The sequence below is a fragment of the Mytilus californianus genome, unplaced genomic scaffold (genome assembly GCF_021869535.1).
Source record: "Mytilus californianus isolate M0D057914Y unplaced genomic scaffold, xbMytCali1.0.p SCAF_8, whole genome shotgun sequence".
Lineage (NCBI taxonomy): Eukaryota > Metazoa > Mollusca > Bivalvia > Mytilida > Mytilidae > Mytilus > Mytilus californianus.
The window spans coordinates 19,036,631-19,059,650 of NW_026262734.1; positions in this window are offsets into that span (position 1 = coordinate 19,036,631).

Here is a 23,020-nt window from a genome sequence, read left to right on the forward strand (position 1 = left end):
ACACATTACTGTATATTCATAATTTGAATCCCATAGGATCAATTGGTTTTTATTTTGTCCCATGGGATATTAAAAATCCCATGGGATAATTATAGTCCCATGGGATTTTTTTTGTCCCATGGGACAACAAATATCCCATGGGACTACAATTATCCCATGGGACCCAAAAAAATCCTATGGGATTTAACCAAAATCCCATGGGATAATGGTCAATCCCATGGGATTTGCCATATCCCATGGGATATTGAAAATCCCATGTTTTTCTAAATCAAATTACAAAATATATATAATAATAACAGCAGAAAAGCAATGAATTTATTGAATCCCATGTAATTCCGCACATTTTGGTTATATACACGACACTGTAGCTCTAAGGAGAGGCGGCGGCGGATTTGCAAATGAGTGTTTTGCAAATTAAAAGTGTCCAGTGTTATATGACTTTGTAAACTGATCACTCCTGATAATTGACCACTACCCTAGGCTAGTTATATGGCTTTGTTAACTGGTCATTCCAGATAATTGACTATTATCCTAGGCTAGTGATATGACTTTGTTAACTGGTCATTCCAGATAATTGACTACTACCCTAGGCTAGTGATATGACTTTTTTAACTGGTCATTCCAGATAACTGACCACTACCCTAGGCTAGTGATATGACTTTGTTAACTGGTCATTCCAGATAATTGACCTCTACCCTAGGCTAGTGATATGACTTTGTAAACTGATCAATCCTGATAATTGACCACTACCCTAGGCTAGTGGTATGACTTTGTTAACTGGTCATTCCAGATAATTGACCACTACCCTAGGCTAGTGATATGACTTTGTAAACTGATCACTCCTGTTAATTGACCACTACCCTAGGCTAGTGATATGGCTTTGTTAACTGGTCATTCCAGATAATTGACCACTACCCTAGGCTAGTGATATGACTTTTTTAACTGGTCATTCCAGATAATTGACCACTACCCTAGGCTAGTGATATGACTTTGTTAACTGGTCATTCCAGATAATTGACCACTACCCTAGGCTAGTGATATGACTTTGTAAACTGATCACTCCTGATAATTGACGACTACCCTAGGCTAGTGATATGACTTTGTTAACTGGTCATTCCAGATAATTGACTACTACCCTAGGCTAGCAATATGACTTTGTTAACTGGTCATTCCAGATAAATGACCACTACCCTAGGCTAGTATATGACTTTGTAAACTGGTCATTCCAGATAATTGACCACTACTCTAGACTAGTGATATGACTTTGTAAACTGATCACTCCTGATAATTGGCCACTACCCTAGGCTAGTGATATGGCTTTGTTAACTGGTCATTCAAGATACTTGACTACTACCCTAGGCTAGTGATATGACTTTGTTAACTGGTCATTCCAGATAATTGACTTTTACCCTAGGCTAGTGATATGACTTTGTTAACTGGTCATTCCAGATAATTGACCACTACCCAAGGCTAGTGATATGACTTTGTAAACTGATCACTCCTTATAATTGACCACTACCCTAGGCTAGTGATATGGCTTTGTTAACTGGTCATTCAAGATAATTGACTACTACCCTAGGCTAGTGATATGGCTTTGTTAACTGGTCATTCCAGATAATTGACTATTACCCTAGGCTGGTGATATGTCTCTGTTAACTGATCACTCCTAAAAATTGACCACTACCCTAGGCTAGTGATATGTCTCTGTCAACTGATCACTCCTAATAATTGACCACTACCCTAGGCTAGTGATGTGACTTTGTTAACTGATCACTCCTGATAATTAACCACTACTCTAGGCTAGTAATATGGATTTGTTAACTCAACTGATCCGATAAATGACCACTACCCTATACTAGTTGTATGGCTTTGTTAACTGGTCATTCAAGATAATTGACTACTGCCCTAGGCTAGTGATATGACTTTGTTAACTGGTCATTCCAGATAATTGACTACTACCTTAGGCTAGTGATATGACTTTGTTAACTGGTCATTCCAGATAACTGACGACTACCCTAGGCTATCGATAGGACTGTTGACTGATCACTCCTGATAATTGACCACTACCCTAGGCCATTGATATGACTGATGTCTGATGACTCATGCTTATTGACCACTAGCCTGGGCTATTGATATGACTTTGTAGGCTGATATGACAACCTTAATTTGTGTACCTTCAATTGCTGCTGCCTAAAACCATTACCAATCTCTCCAGTTTCTTTTTTGATTGATGAATATTATCAACCTATCCAGGCACTCAAAAGTGTTATAGTCAAATTAATACACAACACATAATAAGTAACTGGAAAGGTACAGCAATTGCTGAAACAAGAAATGTAGATAAATAAATACTCCTTGCACTTTAGTTTTTCATATTAACATGATTAAGTGGACAAGTGAAATTTATATATTTGACCTTAGGTTGAAATTTTAAAAAAATTGTCTAAATTCCCTTAGCAGAAAATTCCCTTACTCCTAGTTTTTACTTCGAACTAAACAAAAAGTAATCAGCTTGTTTTGAACATAATATATCATTTGTAAATTTACCTTTTAAGAGCATATATATATATATATAAATTATTAATAAAGATACTTCCTTTATTCACAAATTTAAAAGGACAGAATAAACTTAAAGGGGTACATAACTGGACACTGTAAATGTTAACTAACAGAAAGGGTTTGTGGGGCATTCCCTGCTCAATTTGCACACCTCTTAGCAGATTTTTACGTCATTATGTCCAAGTTTTCAAGAAGACTGTTTAAACCTGAAATAATTTTTACACTGATAAATTTTGATGTCACATTTGTAAGGCTACACTTATAAATATTTTAGTTTGCCCTTACCCTACCCAAAGATACATTTTAGAGACAGTGTGGAGGTTGGTAGGCATTTTCTTTTTTCTCACAGCAAAGGAAAATTGAAGTGTCAGATGTTTTTTAGTCTTCATGCCTATCAGATTAAAAGAAAACTTTTTCACATCAGAACAATAAAAGAATTTGGGTAGGCAGCTATGTTTTGGGTAGGTAGGGTTAGGGCAAACAAACATATGGTCAATGCATTCCTTTAAAAATAAACAGAATGCAAGGATTACTTCAAAAAAATTATAAAATCAGTTAAAGTTAATAACCAGATAGCATGTCTAAATGTTATGATAATCTTAGATGTCTGTAAAATTGTGTACTGATGTTTTTGTTCAATAATATGAAAGAACCCAGGTTTTTAGTTACATCTAAAGATGTCATAGTTTTTTTTTATGATAGCTTGGAAAATACTTATTTATGGATCAATGGGTAATGATTTTCTTCTGAAATTTATATGAACAACGGGTATATATGTACAGATTCTTGCAAACAAAAATACATGTACAATAAATGTATATGAATGAGGTGTCTGGTTTACAACAACAGCCAGATGTCTGTACCAAACCCTGCAACTGTGTGCAAGATGAAACAAACACCCTAGCCCCACCCCCTTCGACCATATGTTAATGATGGGATCATAGGTAGCAGTAGTCCAGATAATTATGACAAAAAAAAATAAAATAGCCTTTCAAGACATCATAATTATTGGTCTAATCAGTAATTGAGTTAGGCTACGGTTTGGTTTTACATTGGTTTATTCTGAGACATATATACAAGTGAATACATGTCTCTCAAACACTGATTTAGGGGGTGAGCAGGGTGCATTGGACCCCCTCTTGTAGGGAAAATTTGGTGGATATATAGGGATTCACCCAGGCATGACTGGAGCATATATAGGGACTGGACTACAGATCAGTAATATAGCCAATAAATCGACTACAGTAGGGGCATACGTTTTTTCGTTTTTTTAAATGTATGTAGCTGATTGACGCGGCTATAAATTAATATATTACATATATTTGACCTCCCACTCAAATGAAAATTTGGATCTGTTACTGTCGCTGGTTTAATATAGCTCTTCTGTATGTTTTCATATGTAACACATAGGGTAGCCCTCGTATGCATTCGTTGCGTGTAACCCCCCCCCCCCCCCCTAATCATCTTTTGAGTGCCTAGATGCCGTGTTTGTACACAATATCTAAAGCTGATTCAGTATTCAAAATACTTATTTTGGTATCGTCTCTGTTCCAGTGATATATGCCCTACATCTTGGGAAATATCTAAGAACTTCTGAACATATTTTTGTTTTCCGCTTGCTGATAGTTCTGTGAAATTAGATAATCGCGCCAATGACGTGATCTCGTATCCCGCGTTGCTTCATAAAACTCATGAATATTCATACTACCCTAGGCTAGTGATACGTAGAGTCTACCGAAAAAGCAGTGGCGAATTCATCTGTGAATTTGACTGGATTAATGTTTGACGTAAACTTAACCAACAAGGTAAGGTGATTTTATACTGTCTGTGCACAACCTTAAATCAAGATGAATAGAAAAAATCATTCATTTTTAATATTTTATTATTAATGTGATGCAGATAAAGGGCTTCTGGAAAGTTAATACAAATATTACCATGTACAACGGAAACATAAAAGTGTTTATCAAACTTGCATTTCAATCACTCTTATTGAATGCATTTTCATATATTATATGAAGTGTGACTTATTTGTGTTTCAAAAAATGATTATTGACTTAGCACTCAAAAAATGTACTAAAATAGGCCTAGTTATTTTTAAAAAATAGAAGAATAAAATCTGGGATCGAATCTTTCTCATTATAATTTATTCGCAAGTTCATGATTTACCATGTAAATCATTATCCATTAGTTCAGACTTCTTTTTTACAATTTAAGTCTAAGTTCAGTAGAACCTTTTTTAGACAAAATTTATAGTTATTTAACTAAATTAATAAACATACAGTCACACAGATTGCAAACCAATTTCCTTTTATTTTAAAAAATGAAGAATTTACATCCAGATAACTTTGATTATTATTTCTTTTTTGAAAATATATAAAAAAAAGTATTGCATGGGAACTCATTATTAGATTTGACATTAAATAACCCTGTCTAGGTCCAGTATTTATGCATATTTTGGTTAGCCCTGGCCTTTATGCAGTAGATTTATTTCTGTGTTGGTATAATTCGACAGCAGCAGTACAATATATATATCAAAATATTAAAAGTAACTCATGGAATACTATATTATGTTTTAGAGTAACTGCAAAGCCCTATTCCAGTCCTGGAACTGTTTTGAAAATGATAAAATAGGTTTACCTAAATGTTTTACTTATATTTGTAGTATAAAAATATAACCAAATATATTTAGCAAGCAGGTGATTCATTATTTTGATAATGTTGAACAGCACATAGTTCTAAATATACATAATAGTAAAATTAAGTTTGTTATTGAAAAGTGTCAACAAAGGGACGTAGATCGTAAATTACTATCGGTGCCACTTCGGCAGAAATTTTGACATATCGAAGTGGCACAATTGCGTAACACGGCATATCAGGTGGCACAAATTTGACACAGACAAGTTCATTAAAAGCCTAAGTTCAGCATACGTTCCCCAGAAACAATTGTCTCGACGGGTGACGACCTGGGGTTTGAAGGCTTCGTATTCTAATTTAGTACGTTTAAACAAAACAGTTTGTATGTTAGAACTTCTAAAAAGTATACACAGTTGTCATTTAGAACGTACAACATGCTTTTATTTCTTTTGATAGGACTTTTTGAAAGAAATCTACTCGTTTCAGTTGAACTAAAAAAGACAAAAAATAAGCCCAAACATGACATGACTTCATTGTTGTCTTTAGAAATGGGTTCAAACCGGGATCAGGTTCCGACTGCTAATATGACGTTCTCCAAACGCTATGAGTTCACATCCAAGGTAAGATAGGAATATAGTGTACGTCAGCTGATCGGGTTGTTCCATTCACATTCTTACGTAGTACATGTCTGCTTTTTATGAGTGAGCAACCCGAGGTTACGTTACCTCTACTAGTCTATATCATCAAAGATTGAATTGGACCTGCTGATTGGAGATCATTAGGAGAATGTTCCTTCTTGGTGTATAAAGATTCCTTTACAGTGGCGTAGCTAAGCCATTTTTAAGTGTACGCCCGAACATCGGCGAGGGGTTTGAGGGTTCCCAGCGGGTACAGGGCATGGGACCTTCCAGCAGGGTCCGACGGAAGCTAACGATTTATTGAGAGAGAGATACTATTTCTGTCATTAAAACTCATCAATAGCAACATACTTTAAAGTCTAATTTCTTGATTTTTTCATGTATAATTTATTCAGTGTGTTGATTTGGAATCTAATGGCCAATAGTTGTTACTAGTACTATGAAATATATTTAAAAGGAGATGTGGGGTAAAACAATCAATCGACCAAAGATCCAAACCTTTCGAAATATAAAAAAGCAAGTCTACATTTTCAATGGTGTCGTTCTTTTGATAATTATGACTTAATCTAGTTTTCTCCCCTTTTATGCGCCAATTTCGTTAAATCTCCATAGATGGTCAGGTGTGACATAAACATACTCAAAGGGTTCCGTGGAATCCTGTGTTTCGCCTGGGATTGCTGCTGTCGGTTAAACTATAAAAAGTGAATCCATTTATCAGTCAAATACAGGATTTAAAAGAAATCAAACTTTTCTTTAAATGTTTTTCTTGATCTTGGAAGATAAGCTTCTGTCCAAGTTTCATAACAATCTATGAAAGTTTACAAATGTAGCAGGTGAAAAATATTTAATTCAAGACCGTCTGCTAATTGCCCCCAAAAAAATGGTAAAATACTGAAAAATGAAAAAAAAACAACTTTAGACTGAAATTTGCTGACAGTTGCAAAAGTTTTGAAATCATTTAAAAATGAAGAAATATATATCTCACCCATGCAAAGCTCTGATTCTTTGTCCGGAATTGGCTATACTTTAGGTACGTTTCATTTTGATCAGCTCTTCTAATGTTTTTATTAGGTTTTGGATTTTCAAATATTTCGGCCTCGAGCATCACTGATGAGACATTAATTGTCGAAATGCGCATCTGGTGCAAAAAAAATTCGTACAGTTGGTGTTAACATTTTTACATAAAATTCGATGAAGTTTTGACAAAGTACTTGATGCGTAACAAACAGTATCTACTTGTCAACTAATAAAAACAAAGTTCTTTTCAGTAAAATGCGGAAAAATTAAAAGTAAATTTTCATAATTATGCTCTGGATACTCTTTTGATCTTAAAAAAATTTCTGCCTATATTCTGTAAAATTTCATAAAGGTTTTACAAGTTCATTGATGTTTTAAAAAAAATTTAACCACAGGCTGAACATAAATATTGACGACGCCAACGCCGATTACGGAATGTCTCGCAGGCTCGACAAATCTGCATATCGTATATCAGCAGATAATGAATTGCTTTAAACTATAGGAAAGGGAGGATAATTCACAGTAGATTCAGATTTTGACAGAAAACGAACAAATAAATAATATGATACCATTTGATTAAGAAGTAAATGTCTTCCGACTGTTATCTTCAATTACAAGTCAGTGGAGAAATAACTACATGGCTCATGTGCTTTAGCCAGATCTTTTAATTTATTTAGATTAAAATATTTTTTCTCCAAAATTCATGTGTACGCCCGGGCGTTTTGACGTAAACGTAGCTACGCGCCTGCTTTATACTGGTTATACATTGGTTCTTTGCATTAGACTATTCAAATAATTGGTTGGACCGTGAATATAGCACAACTAGAGCATTTAATGATGTCTTGTCTAGAATTGCCAAAGTAATCAAAAAGTTTCAATCGTCCTCTGAAAAAATCAATCGAGATCAGAAAAGTACATGATGTTTGACATAAGGAACGGGTTAAAAGCAAACAAATGACATTTTCAAAACATGTGAACAATTTGGATAGGGGAATGTTCTAACATTTTCCCCAGGCTGCTACTTCGAATGAATTATAATTGGCAAAACCCTATTGGAAATTTCTCAACAGGTATCAACACTTTATAATGAGCTGATAAAATGTGGCTGCAAGATAGAAACGTATATCTTGGAAGATGCAAATGAGAGAGGAACATTTATTATTAAAAGTTATGTACGCTGCTGTGTAAATGTGATGGGGAGTGCGACAAAGAATATATGGACGGCCAATCAGATACATTTGAAAATTGTTAATGCAAAAATAGCTTGTTTTTTTAAAGATGGAGAAGACACTAAGAAGTGCGCAATACAATCATACACCACCACGACAAAAAACTATAAAAAGACATACTGCATGCAGTCAACAAATCACTACACAGATATCAAAAATAACAACACGAACCCCACTAAAAACCGGGGTTAAAATTAGGTGCTCTAGAAGAGTCAGCAGTTACTGTCCCACAAGTGACACCCATCTGTGTGCTCTTGTTTTAATAGATTGATAAGTCGTATCCAGAAGTTATGCATATTTTATTACAATAGCGGATTAATAAATGGTTTTTTTTTCAAACAATTAGAATTACAAAATTTAAAACATGTAAATCCATCGATGTCTGTTAATTCTCTAAAAGTTGACTCAATTTGAACGTTTGAAATGAAATAAGGTTTTCCAGGGCAATGGTCAAATAAGAATGGATGACTCTATCATATTGGAAAAGAGAGGTGCACTGAAATAAATCTGCAACCAGATTTTTCTAAGGACTATTTAATTAAATACAACAATTTCTGTTTGATAAGATTGTGTGGTAGTGTAGTACACAGAGTCGAAAAATACCTATCTGTCAGCTGAATTTAACGGACCATCAAAAGAAAGCGAATTATTCAAAACATCCAAAGAGTTTTTGACTCTCCAAAAAAGTTATATGCATATGCATTATTACAAAAATTTATAACTAGTTCTTTAATAGTAGTTAGGGCGCTAGTTAACAGTTAAGAAATATTAGTCGTTGAACACTTACTAAAAGCTGAGTTGAAACGGAATTGAACGGGTTTTTGTGTAGTTTAGGAAGCCAATAAATAGTACGAATTTTTAAGTTTTCTGAGGAGGCCGTAAGCTGAGCTTTGATAGTGACATGATTATTTACTAATTGATTCTCTGTGGAGTACACGGCCTTGAATGTTTTAATTTTTCATTTAAAAATTATCTTCAGTACAAAAAAAAAAAAAACAAAAAAAAAAACGTCGACATAAACTAGACTACATGGATTCATATCACAAAGTTTAAAATGGGCTTTCCAATACAGCAGAAAGGTTCAACAGGGAAATGGTTATTGCATTTTTTTTTTTTTTTTGCTAAACTGATAAATGTGTGTTATGTTTTGCAGTAAGGTTTATAAAACAAAGAAGTTAGTATGATTGTCAATACAAAGTTTTCAACCAAAGTCTTAAAAGACTAGGAGATGAACAACTACAGGTAATAAGCAATATAGACGGTCAATGGATAAGAAAATGTGAAATAATCCAAAAGACAAAATCAACAGCCAGATTTATACTTAAACAATAAGCGAAACAAAATAATGGCGCACAGATCATACAGACGACAACCGCTGGGTTGCAGGATCCTGGGTTGCAACATGCACATGAAGAATGTGATGCGGTTAAACTTAACCCGTAGCCTTACCAAGGGCAATGCTAAATCATCACAACACGAGAATAAAAAATAAAAATACAATTTTCCTAGGCTCAGTTAACACTGTTTTCTCGAGGCAATAATCTGCTCTATCGCCCTCTCAGCCATGTGTCATTTGATTTATTATACTGAATGTGCTGTTATTAATGTCTCATAAATATCAAATTCAAAGTAATAAACCATGACGTCCTGTACCTCTGAGATATATGTTCATATACATGTAGTATCATATGGAAATGCATATACAAATCAAAAGACGAACTAAAAACATTGACAAACAGTAGAATTATAATGACCGTTTATTCAAGTGAATTGTCAGGTACATACATTTTGCAGGAAAAATATGGAGACGATATCAAGTAGGCAATCAAAATCTGTCAGGCGAAGAAAAAAAAGACAACACTGCGGCCAAAAGCAAACGACGAAAAATAAATTAAAGACATGTGGTATGATTGCCATTGAGACAACTATCCAACAGAGTTTAAATAAAGCGTATCCTGGTATCTATGATGAGTTTATTTACACAGGTCTACAAAACATTATACAAAAGAATAAAGATTCAGCAAAGCTAAGACACGGCATGGTCAACTATATTATATAACCCTATAAACATGCAGCTACTAAATTGAAGCAAGACACGAAATAAAAAATGTAAGGAACAACTTATTTGTTATCAATATTTACAACTACGTACTTTGTTCAGTACAATTCAACATTCTGTGCATCTGAAGAAACGCATACGACAAAAGTGTGCAATGTACTGTCACGTTGTTATGGCTTTTGTCACATTTAATGTTGGCTTCTGTTCGAAGGATAACATTGTAGAACATGCCACCAGGGTGTTCCACTGATGCTGATTTTTTTTTCTATTACATAGCGATTATGCTGAAAACAAATATTTTGTGTGACATATTTGATTTGTTTTCGAAAAAAGAGATATGAAGAAATGATAATCAAGTGAAGACGCCAATTAATAACTATTAAAATAGTCATGAAAATACAATCAAAAACATGACCCCGACTATCTCCTACACAAAAAAGTATTGTCTATAAGCTGACGAATTGGCTTGACTGTAAATCCGACGTGAAACAAGGTGATAATTATTCCCCGACGCTTCTCTCTATCTTCATCAACGACCTCGTTTACGTAGATATTTACTTGCATTTGGGTTTTGATACTAATGCAAAAAAATAGGATGAACTTCAACAAATATATAACGTAATTCATAGTTGGTGTAAACGATGGAAGGTTATGATCAATACGGGCAGATCTAGGAGCGTACATTTTCGTAAAGGACGTAAAAACGGAGTGAATTTGAGTTTTCGATCGACAATACTGTGTTAAAAATAGTAGACGATTACATAGTAGACGTTTACAAATACTTAGGTGTAACTTTTAACTGTAAAAGTAACGTTAATATATTTATGCAGAGACTCTGACTAAAGATGCAGGTAGAAACTTTGGTAAAATCATCTCGAAAATCCATAGATTAAAGGATTTTGGATTTCTATCTTATGAAAACTCTTAATTTATGTGTTCCTGCTATTCAGGACTATTCAGCTAGAATATGAGGAAATAGGAAGTACTTAGATGTTTGATTTAGTTGGTAGTACTTCGCTTGTGTAAATTATAGAAAGACGTGTGTATATTTCAAACTATGTTAACTATACTGACTAGAGACGTTATGCATACAAAAAGCGTAATAAAGATATGACGTAACAATACGGTAATCTGACGGACGACCAACTTTGCCTTTTTGACAATAACTGATACATGCAAATTGAATTGATAAAAACATAATTATTTCTGAAATCGGTATCGATCTTTCATCAAAAACGAAGATCATTTTTCTATCTTTGTCTCCCTAGGGAGGGCTCTAAATAGAACGAGAATCAATTGGCTTATGTTGACAGAATTTAGGCAATTGTGCAATGTCTTGAAAAAGTCAATATACATGGCTACGTATGTAGTATTTAAATGCATGTCATATCTTCTGAATAACTTTGATGAAGACAAAAAAATAATTCGTTAAATATGATGCTGAACTGACGTAATCAACAACATCTTTTTGCTTAACGTCCAGTACCAAATATCACATGCATTCTAGAAAGAATACATGTTAATGTGTTATAAATATGAAACCTTCTTTGCACTAGACCAACACGCTAAGTCATATTTTTATAACATGCTGGTACATAGGGTATAATAGTTCGCATGAGGACACATCACCCTACCTGGACACATTATTCCGAATCAGAGCCAACCAGACTTTGCTCTTTCTCCTAAATGCTTGGTGGAAAAGGATAAAAAAATACCAATTATCAATATTTGGTTTGACCCAGTCGGGGAATGAACCCTTGACCTCTCGAACACCAGGCCAATTCGATTATATTATGACGATCAGAACAACTTCTAACATGATAATGGATTTTTGGTTGATGGTTCCTCAACATCCAGTTATTCTAAAGAACATTTTTTGTAAAAAATACGAAACTTTTGAATAATACTTTCTATATCTCCCGTTTTTTACCTGACAGTTAAATTTTTTTTCTTTTACAAGGTCAAATTTATTTGTTCAGTGTATGCTCACTGGTGTTAATATGTCCTTTGATTGAGTTAAGCTATTTCAGTTGATATTTTATAGTGTGTCTTTCTATGTTGTGATGTTACACTATTGTTTCAGAAAAAGGGTGAAGGTTTGGTACCATTAAAACGTTTAAACCCGCTGCATTTGTTTGCACCTGTCCTAAGTCAGGAATCTGATGTTCAGTAGTTGTCGTTTGTTGATGTGGTTCATAAGTGTTTTTTATATAGATTAGACCGTTGGTTTTCCCGTTTGAATGGTTTTACACTAGTAATTTTTGGGGCCCTTTATAGCTTACTGTTCGGTGTGAGCCAAGGCTCCGTGTTGAAGACCGTACTTTGACCTATAATGGTTTACTTTTATAAATTTTGACTTGGATGAAGAGTTGTCTCATTGGCACTCATGCCACATCATCTTATATCTATAAACACATTTTCGAATTGTTTGTATTGTAACATTTGTGTATTTATGGAATTTTTTTTAGGGATAATGTATGATAAGGCCACTCCTTATATGATAGGATGTTATCAAAGACATTACTTTATCGAAGACCAGTAATCTCATACATTGTACATGTACTTGTAGTTTGTCTCATATATATGCAACAGGCCTTTCAGGTTCTAGCATTTGCGAAAAAACCTACACAATTTCAAAGCGTTAAATATTTGTTTGGTCTAAGGGCCTTAGTCATATCTACGTTCAATCAATCTGTATGTAAAAGGGTATGTGTGGGCAAATTTGTCAATAATGATCGTCATAGTGAATTCCAAATGATATCACTAAAGTATCTAAAGTATAGAATACTTTTCATTTTATCAACAGCAATTATTGTAATTTATAATCGATAGAATGTATCTTTCTTAACAAATTCAGGACCAAATATGTATAGATTATCGGGTTTTCTACACATTGATATCGTAAAATATCAGCCGCGAGCCACAATGTGAACCTTTTTGGCGAGTGAGCGCAGCGAACGAGCTAAAAAGCTTCACATTGTGTCGAACGGCTGATATTTTACGATATCTATACGAAGAAAACCCGATTATCTGTTTATCGTTCTATTACTGGTCATTTCCCCTCCCTAAGACAGTTTTACGCTTGACGAAAGCAAGCTTGATAACGTCTCCTCACACATTGTGACGTCGCTGATAACTTCACTTCAGACATTGTGACGTCGCTGATAATGCCTGCTCTCGTCTCAAAGCCGTGATACGAGAATTACGGAGCGACTGAGCAGGGTGATATAAGCGTAGGGAAGGACGATAAAGAATCTTACCATATCCCCTATTCCGAATTATCCAATAACTGTTTATAAAAAAAATTGCAATGATAATGATTACACTTAAAGCTACGAACTTACTAAAGAAATTATGTTCACTCAAATTGAGCATCTGCTTACTGGTTTCGAAACCAAAGGAACAAGAGTACTCGCAGTTCACATCATTTTGTCCAAAGCTTAATATAACCAAGGAGAAGCTATGACACGGATCATCAGTAAGTTCTATATACTTTTGACTTTTTGAAGAAAGTCCATTAAATAGCAGTAATTTGTTATCAAGCCTGCCATCCCATCGACGGGTTGTTTTTCTGTCACAGTCGTCGTCTTTGTTCACCATACAAGTAAGCGTTGCGTTAGCACCAAGCCGTATGATAGCTGATTGGCGTTTCCAATGAACGAAAACCATAAAAAAACTAATAATCAATCATTTGTATTTTGAATTTGTAGATGTCATAATTTGCCCAACTATAACATCTATATGAGCAATTGTTTTATTTTTTCGTCTTTTATCCTGTGTCTTAATTGGTTTCTGTATTTCTATTTGATAAAATATTGATGCCTTCTTATTTTTCCCTTTCTCTTAAATACGGGGTTTTGTGTACTATGTCAGACTTAAAATGAATAAATCCATATAAATCCAAAAAAGAAAAAGTGGTCTATACGTCAATAAGTCTATATTGCAACCACACAAAACGTGTATGTTAAAAGAATTAGCAGTCCAGAAAATTGGTAAGCAGCATAAATCTACCATCAACGTTATCGACAAAAATATGATAAAATTAAAACAGAACCTTTATACTCCATTATACTGGCATACCAGAAAGCAAAAAACACATGAAGTAAAGTAATACTTTTCTATTCCGTATTGAGAATGCTCGAATTCACCGAAAGAAAACTCATAGTATTTACACGATGTAACAAGTTGTGATATTAATACATCAGTCCTTTTAAGCGAATATCATCAATTGGAGTGCTAGATTCTATACCTCAACGTTATGAACGATGCAAAACGGCACACTCTTGTGAATGTTCAAAGTACATTTTCGCAAAATGTCAACTTGAATGTAGATGTAGAAAAATACACTAAAGAATCAAAATAGTAAAAGCGCCGACTTTAAATCGATTTACTCATTAAATATTACTTTAACAGGAACTATGTATCCTTATATACTTATAGGTTTCATAACAAGTTAGAATTGGATATCGATTGATATCAACTCGAGTTATTTAATTTCAATATAATAATAAACGAGCCTTCGGCGTGTTTATTATTACTATTTAAATTAAATAACGAGAGTTGATATCAAGCGATATCCAATTCTTACGAGTTGATAAACCTATTTCTCTTATGGTCAACACTCTTTTTGTGTTAAATTAAAAAATCCGCGAATCGTTGATCTAGTCTTTTGCACATACCATGAGTGACGTCATATGTCCTTTTCCGGATTCAAACTTAAACATCAGACATTTAAATTTTTTTTGTACGCTTCAAAATGTAATAAAATTTGACAAAAAGGAGATTTCCAGGTGAAAAGTGTGAGTGTTTTGTATATTGTTGAAGAAATCACATATGTCTGTTGCCATGGACGAAATGTACATCGTCTTAACCTTTGAAAGTTATCAATGACCTAACGAATAGCCAATGGAAATGTCGTAATATCGTCTCATGATGCTGGATAAGCCAACCAAATTAACGCGGTTTTCGTATCACATTTTCGTATCACACTCCGTGCAGTGTGATACGGGATATATCTCGTCATTCAAGAAATAGATAACAGGCCACAACCATAAGAGAATACTTGCATACATAATAACTTTAATCGAAAGATAAATGATTATAGTTTGTCTCATTTAAGACAAAAGAATCAAATCCAATATACATTTACCAATTAAAACTTAATCAAATATAACTATAGGTATTGATTACCTGGAGTTATCATTAAATTCTGAACAAAAACAACGATTACGATGCCCAAAGCTCCGTTCTTTAACACTGACATGAAGCAAAATTCTGCATAGGGTTGTAGTTTCTAAAAGAAATTAATAAATTACACTAAATTCCTAAAATAACATATAAACGATTCTGTATTGCATTACATGCATACATATTTTGACAAGGTATAAATTAAACACCAATAATAACAGTTTGATTTCCTTTTAAATCAAAGTGCTGTCCCAAAAATTATGTTCAATATCATCATAGCTGCAGCTGTCATTTCATACGATGATACATCGACTCATTTATCCAGTTCCATGCATATTTACTCGTTCGGTTACGGACATGTCTACAGAGTAAAGGATTTACACAACAGCAAATAATGATCTTTTTCTTTTAAAATGAAACATATCAACTTTCTAAGATTAGTATACTGTTTTTTTGTTCTTAAATACATAAACAATTCTATTTTATTTACATGTACCTCGTCAAACAAAATATAATGCAATACAAAAAATGTAAAAATTTAAAATAAAGTATGAATACCGCAAATAGTGCTGGTAATTTGTGGATATTTTATTTAAATATATTATTAATCATGGTTGAAATCGCAGGGCAGTGATTACATTGCAATGCCATCGTATTTGGTAACTATGTACATTGTTTATATCTCCTGCGCCTCTATATCATAACGTAATTCATAGTGACCAATCAGGATGCAGCATAGGTACCGTTGATATGTCTGGCATTCCATGTCAACCAATCAAGAACTAGTATTCATATTTCCCGGCTTATTAATTGGCCAATCAGATTTAAGTAAATTATCATCGTCTGGCATCATCTGCAGTTTAAGCATTCAAAATAATAACTTGCAGCAGCAAACACCTTGTTTAAACTAAGGCTAAAGATTTTTAACGAAAGATTGATTTCATCTGTGAAAAACCTTCTTGATAGGAATACGGTGATAAATCCGAGGACTTCAAGCTTACTAACGTGGTACAGCGTAATTGTCACCGATGAAACGGCGCAGAAAGTAGCAGAATCGTATCGCATGTACGAACCAGAACTTTTAACGTTGATGAGCATTAAGCTGGACTGTTCTAGCCATCGCAAGGGATAAAACCATATTTGCGTAAACTTCGGAAGCTGACCGGGAAATGGTTTGGTGCATCAACCAATTACTGGATATATTAACTTTGCTGTTATATCGTGTAATCAGTTATCAAGATGAATTTGGAAGGTTCAAGCTCCAAAACCATGACAGACGTGGAACGGGTTTTAACTTGGGCAGATGCAAAAAAGCTTAGCGAGGCCACGGCAAATGCACAAAGCTCCCCTTTGGATCAAAATTGGCACCCCATATTTTACATAGGCTATCCCAGGCTGTCCGTCGTATGATGTCACGCAGAGGTTTTACTATCATCGCATACTTAGATGATTTTTTTATTTGTGAAACAACAAAGCAGCTCGCCCTTCTTCGCAAGTTGGGATTTATGATAAATTGGTCAAAAGTGGTTGACCCCACCACAAAATGGACTTTCATAGGCATAGAAATTGATTCTACTGCAATGGAGTTAAGGCTCCCAGGAGAAAAGCTTTCCCTACTTAAGCATGAATTGGCAGAATTTAGCAACCGAAAAAGAGCATCAAAAAAAGCAATTGCTATCTATAGCAGGCAAACTTAATTGGGCACTAGCAGTGGTTCATGCTGGGAGAGTATTCCTTCGCAGAATTATTGACGCGATCACCCCTTTAAAGCATGATTGGCATAAGGCAATCCTCCATGGCGAAAAATGGCATGATATTGAATGGTGGAAAAAATTCTTAGAAACTTTTAATGGAAATTCCCTCATTTTAGAAAAGACCCCCTTATCATCAGTATACACAGATGCATGTAAGGAGGGGGGAGGGGGTTTCTTTGGATGTGACTGGTTTTATACGAATTGGGAAAATGATTTCCCTGTAGCGAAAAGTCTCCATATCAATGAGCTAGAGGCTCTTGCAGTAGTCTTGGCAGCGCAAAGATGGGGGAAAGATTGGAAAAATAAAAGAGTTGTTGTACTCTCAGATAATATGACCACTGTTGCATGCTTGAATAAGTGCACTTCACGCAGAAAAATTTTGATGTCTTATCTAAGGGGCTTGTTTTGGCTCTCTGCAACATATAATTTTCATATAACAGCCATCCATGTTCCAAGGAAAGAAAATATTATGGCAGACTTCATATCTAGGTTACATGAGCCTAATGCGTTTTACCAATTTATGAATTTTTATCTTCCCCAACCACTGTTTGTAAGGCATTTGGAATCCCATATGTCTAACCAAGCCCTATCCTATCTTTTATGTAGGCATTCCAAGTGCAGGACAGGTGCAGGAGTTGGATAGCCTAGTTTTGTTTTTCCAAAGCAGGGTGTTTGCAGACTCAACAAAAAAGACATATATGTTGTATTTTAGAAGTTATGATTCCTTTTGCAGAGGTTTGCTCATTCCTATGGTCCCAATTGGCAAAGACAATTTGGCTAGATATATTGTTTTTCTAACACAGAGGCTTTGTTATAACTCAGTGGTCAATTATTTAAGTATTGTGCGCCTCCTGCATGAAGAGGCTGAGTTGCCTTACCCTATTGATACACATTTTGTCAAAGGTGTTTTAAAAGGGGTCAAAAGAGTTCTAGGGGCTGAAAAACGCCCAAAATTACCCATAACTCCTAAAATATTGTCTGGCATTTTTACCACTATAGACTAAAATGAAAGTTTGGATATAACTTTTTGGGCAGCTTGCTTAGTAGCCTTTTTTCCTTTTTTCAGGAAATCAAACCTTTTTACACCATCTTTAAAGGAATTTAATCCGGATCGGCATTTGAATAGGGCATCGGTTAAGTTTTCGAAGGAGGGGGCAACTTTAACACTCAGGAAAACAAAGACCATACAAAATAGGGAAAGAGCTCTAGAAGTACCTTTACCTATAATTCCAGGTTCCCCCTTCTGTCCCTGTCAAGCTTTGAAACTCTCGGTTGATATATGCCCCTCCTCTCATAATTTGGTGTCAGCTTTTATGTTTTCCTCCAAGTCCAAGTTGGTGCCCCTTACGTATAATGGGTTTCTAACCAGATTAAAACAGTCTTTAAAATCTCTTGGATATGACAGTTCTAAGTACTCCGGGTACAGTTTTCGTAGAGGCGGGGCAACATTTGCATTAGAATGTGGCGTCCCTTCTGAAATTATTCAGACACAGGGGGATTGGAAGAGTGATGCATACAAAAATTATTTAGATCCTTCTTTCACTCACCAACAGACTGTTATGAATGTCTTTGCAAGAGCACTTCCCAAAATGGTATAAAATGGTCTTCTAATCGTGTAATTTTTCAATACATGTATCATTCTAATCTTATTTTTTATTTTTCTATGTACAAATATATATATATAAGTCTAGAGATTTGCACAACGATACTAATATAAGATGGTATTATACGAAGATGTTGTTAATCAATCGTGTTGACAAATATTTCGGCAATACAAATAGCCTTCTTCGGTGTCAATTATTTTAACAATACTGATAATAATAATAATCCCAAATATATATATATATATACATACTATTCCCCTACCACTACATACAGGTTTGAACTTCTATTTTGGAGAACCACAGTTTTTATTACACATCATTTATCTTTTGTATTCATGCATTACTTACATTTTGTATTTGCCTTAATTCATTCAGCATTATGTTCAATTATTGTATAATTGAAATAATTACATGCATACTTAATAAACTGTGGTTAGTTTTCCCAAACCTGTCTTTGTTTGAAATATAACCAACACTGCCTTATGTTCTATTTGGCCGCTGAATCCTTCGGGTGTATCCAAACTTGATTTGGGACGTTATATAAGTCATACCATATCAAGCGTTGGCAGGGAGGCTGAAAAGAGGCAGTGTTAAGCACCATTGGCAAAGGGATGAAGGGTGGGTCCCTATTTTCATAACATAAGATTAATACCTAACTTAATTTAACAATAAAGAAATTTATGACGAATATAAAAGATAAAATGTGTTAGACTACTTTGACAAATATAATTGATATTATACAATGTAGATTTTCCTCTATGAACATATGTGGTGTGGTAGACATCTACCAAAGATTTCCAGTTAAACTGGTGCTGAGTACGGTGAGAATATTTTCACCACGTGAAAGGCATTACTCTGACTATAAGATAAAGAAAAGCAATAAAAGCGTTGTTCCTTTGCTTTTGGTTTTATCATGTGAATTTTGTGCCACGCATTGATACACGTAAATGTGAAGATGAAATCATCTGATATATTTCAAAAGTTTTATCAAAAGCGTCTTGAACAAACGTTTATTTCATTTGTTTTCAAAGTTTTTATGAATTGTGTACATGCATTGCAACTTAAAATGACACAGATATTTGAATAACTAATATATTATCCAAAACGGCTGTTGATTTGTCCAACGTGTCAATCACATTTTGTTTGACAGAATAAAATTGGTATTCATTTGTTAAATTGAATTAATATACTATTGAAAGAATTGACGGAATACATTATTTTTAGTCGCAATTAAAGGCTCCATTTATTCACGCATCCGCCTTTCAGCGTGTTCAGTTTGAAGATTGAAACTATTTGTCTTTGGGGATTTTTTGCAAGACTTAGTGTGTGTCATTCTTTTTCAATCTAGAACATGTAGAATAATCGTTCGAAGAAAAATAAAACTATGAGTATAGAGACTCATTAAAACCAAGAATATAATGAATCATGAAAACTAAGGATTTGAAACCACGAATTCCTATGCTACAAAGGGTGCAGCTGGAAGCACACTTACACGCAGGAATGATAATATATAGGCTGACTGCTGGAAATTATTTTATGAAATACTAAACTTTATATATAATTTTTTTAAGTAATTCTCCATTTGGTGGTTTGATAGATGATAGCAATAGAAAGCATTGAATCCCATCGCAGCATTGATCAACATCTATATATAATGCCATGTGTAAATTATATACACGATATATATTACATTCTTTTATAAATAAATACACTTCAGTGCATCGATCGGGATCTATCTACTGTTTAAAACTTCACCTTGAAATTGTTTAATTCATATAACATGTATAAATTGGACGACTCTATAACCTATTTACTATTTAAAAATCATTGTAATGTGAATTCTATATTGATCGCAAGACAGTAGGTGATCAAAGTAAATTTATAAAAAGAATTATTTTTTTGCAGTATAGGTTATCATGAATTTTACAAAAGTCAAGATCGTGCGTTGAAAATTGCGCATTTCAATACCATTTCATACGATGTAAAGGAAACTTACATGACCGAATTTATGTGGATTCCTATTGAAAAAATATTAGTCACATGATCATTTTATCGTCACAGGAATAACTTAATATAACTGTATGTGATCATGGTTAGCAGTTATATAATAGTATCTTGTAATTTTAGTTTTAAACCATTGATTATAAATAAATAAATAAATAAATAAATAAATAAATAAATAAATAAATAAATAAATAAATAAATCATTTTATTTAACGAAGGTAACTCATTTAACAATGACATGTTAATCTTCCCTGATGCCTTCAAAAACTATTAATACAAATAGAAAAAAACTACAAACAAAACAAAATACATAATACAGTTATATAAAGCAGCTTAACTATTGTATAAGCACATATGCATTCAATAGAAGAACAAAAATACATTAGATTCAGGTAGGTTCATTCTGTACAGTTAAAAAATAGTTTGAACATTTGATCTTAAATGTATCTAAATTATCTATTTCTTTAATATTATTTGGCAAATAATTCCAGGTAATTAGACCAGAATATTATGATGATATTATAATATTATATAATGTAGCAAGCATTGTTTTAATTTTATATGCACATAACTTGAACATTGAAACTGGAAAATTTTTAAATATAAACAGAAACGCCAGAATATGTGATATGTGCAAGTGTAATTCTGTAAATGATGAAAAACATTTTATTTTGGATTAAATATAAAGATATTTGTATAAAATATATAAAACCGTATTACTGGAGAAATCCTTCAGTATTTCAAATTATTAAATTGTTACTTGTTAGGAATATAAAAGAATGAAATAATATTAGCAAAGTATCTATATATTGCCGAAAGAATTCATAATTGTTGCATTTTCAATAACGTTTCAAAATTATTAAGCTATATGAATTAATAGCATGCTCCAACATTGTATTACATTGTATTTATAAATATTATGTTGAACTTCCTTGATTGTTATAAATTGTACGAATTGTATTAATGAATTACTTAATTGTCCTTTGTAATGCATACTAAAATATTTATTCTACTTGATACTTTTAAGCTGTAATGCTTTTGGAATAAATAATATAATACGGACAAACAAAATTAAATTGCATAACAATTGGATCAAAAAAAGGTTCCAATGTTAAATGTATTACAAATTTAGAGAAAATAATTTCCCGCCATATTTTCAATTGATTATATCTCAAAAACAAGGACACAGACCTATAACTTTTTTTTTGCTTTTTAAGTTCCATTATTTATGTACTATCTATATATATAACAGTTTTTTAAGAAGCTTGTTATTTTGAAACAAGAGTAGCTAACCTCCTTAAAACAAGGTTTCTTTGAAACAAATCCATTGGTAGTCAGGTGGTTACACAGTAGAAATAGTGAAACAACAATTTTGGATAAGTCAAAATCTCTGCACGAAAAACATAAAACATGTCCTCTACAGAAAGAGTAGACGAATGTTAGGATATCGCATCAAATGCATTGCAATTACATCTTTGAACCTAGAGGTTGACAGAAAAATCCCATTCATTATCACGATACGGTTAAATTGGTTAAGTTCCTAGAGTGTATCTTAATGTTATATAAAAAGGTTCATTTATCAGCAAAAACGTATAACAAAAATATTCCAAAAATACGGAAATGTAAAAACAAATCAAAAGGTTCCATAACCTGATCATGAAAACAAATCGTGTTTAATTACAACCCCCCCTAAAAAAAGAGAGAAACAATATTAAAAGCAAGACAGCTTCTGTCAATGTTTCGTAAAATTATATTATGATGGAATCGATAATCTATATGTCTTACCGTCACCATTTGGTTCGCAGGCGAGATAAAATTGTACGGACTAGCAATGAATTGGCATTAATACAAATACATCACAAGTAAAGGCTGGATATTTGTCTTATAGTATTACTGTACAATGTATATTATACAATCTGTATATATCTTTGGAGACAAATATGACACTTTCATAAAATAAATTATTATTATTATTATTATTTTTTATTATTATTATTATTATTTTATTTTTGTATTTATTATTATTATTATTATTATTATTATTATTATTATTATAATTATTATAATCATCCTTAATTTCAAACACCTGACTTTGTACCTGTATATCAGGTTTATTAATAAACGGAACAAGATTGTCTACTAGCATATTATGATTTAACTGCATAAAAAATGACAAAATGATTGCCTCTTTATTCTTTTGAAGAACTTAACATTCTAAAATCTGTGACATTAAATAAGAAATAATCTTGTGACGGTTAGTCTATCACAAGAAAAACCTAATTATGTTCATCATAAAAATGATAGTAAAAACAAACATATTTTGACCAAACTAACT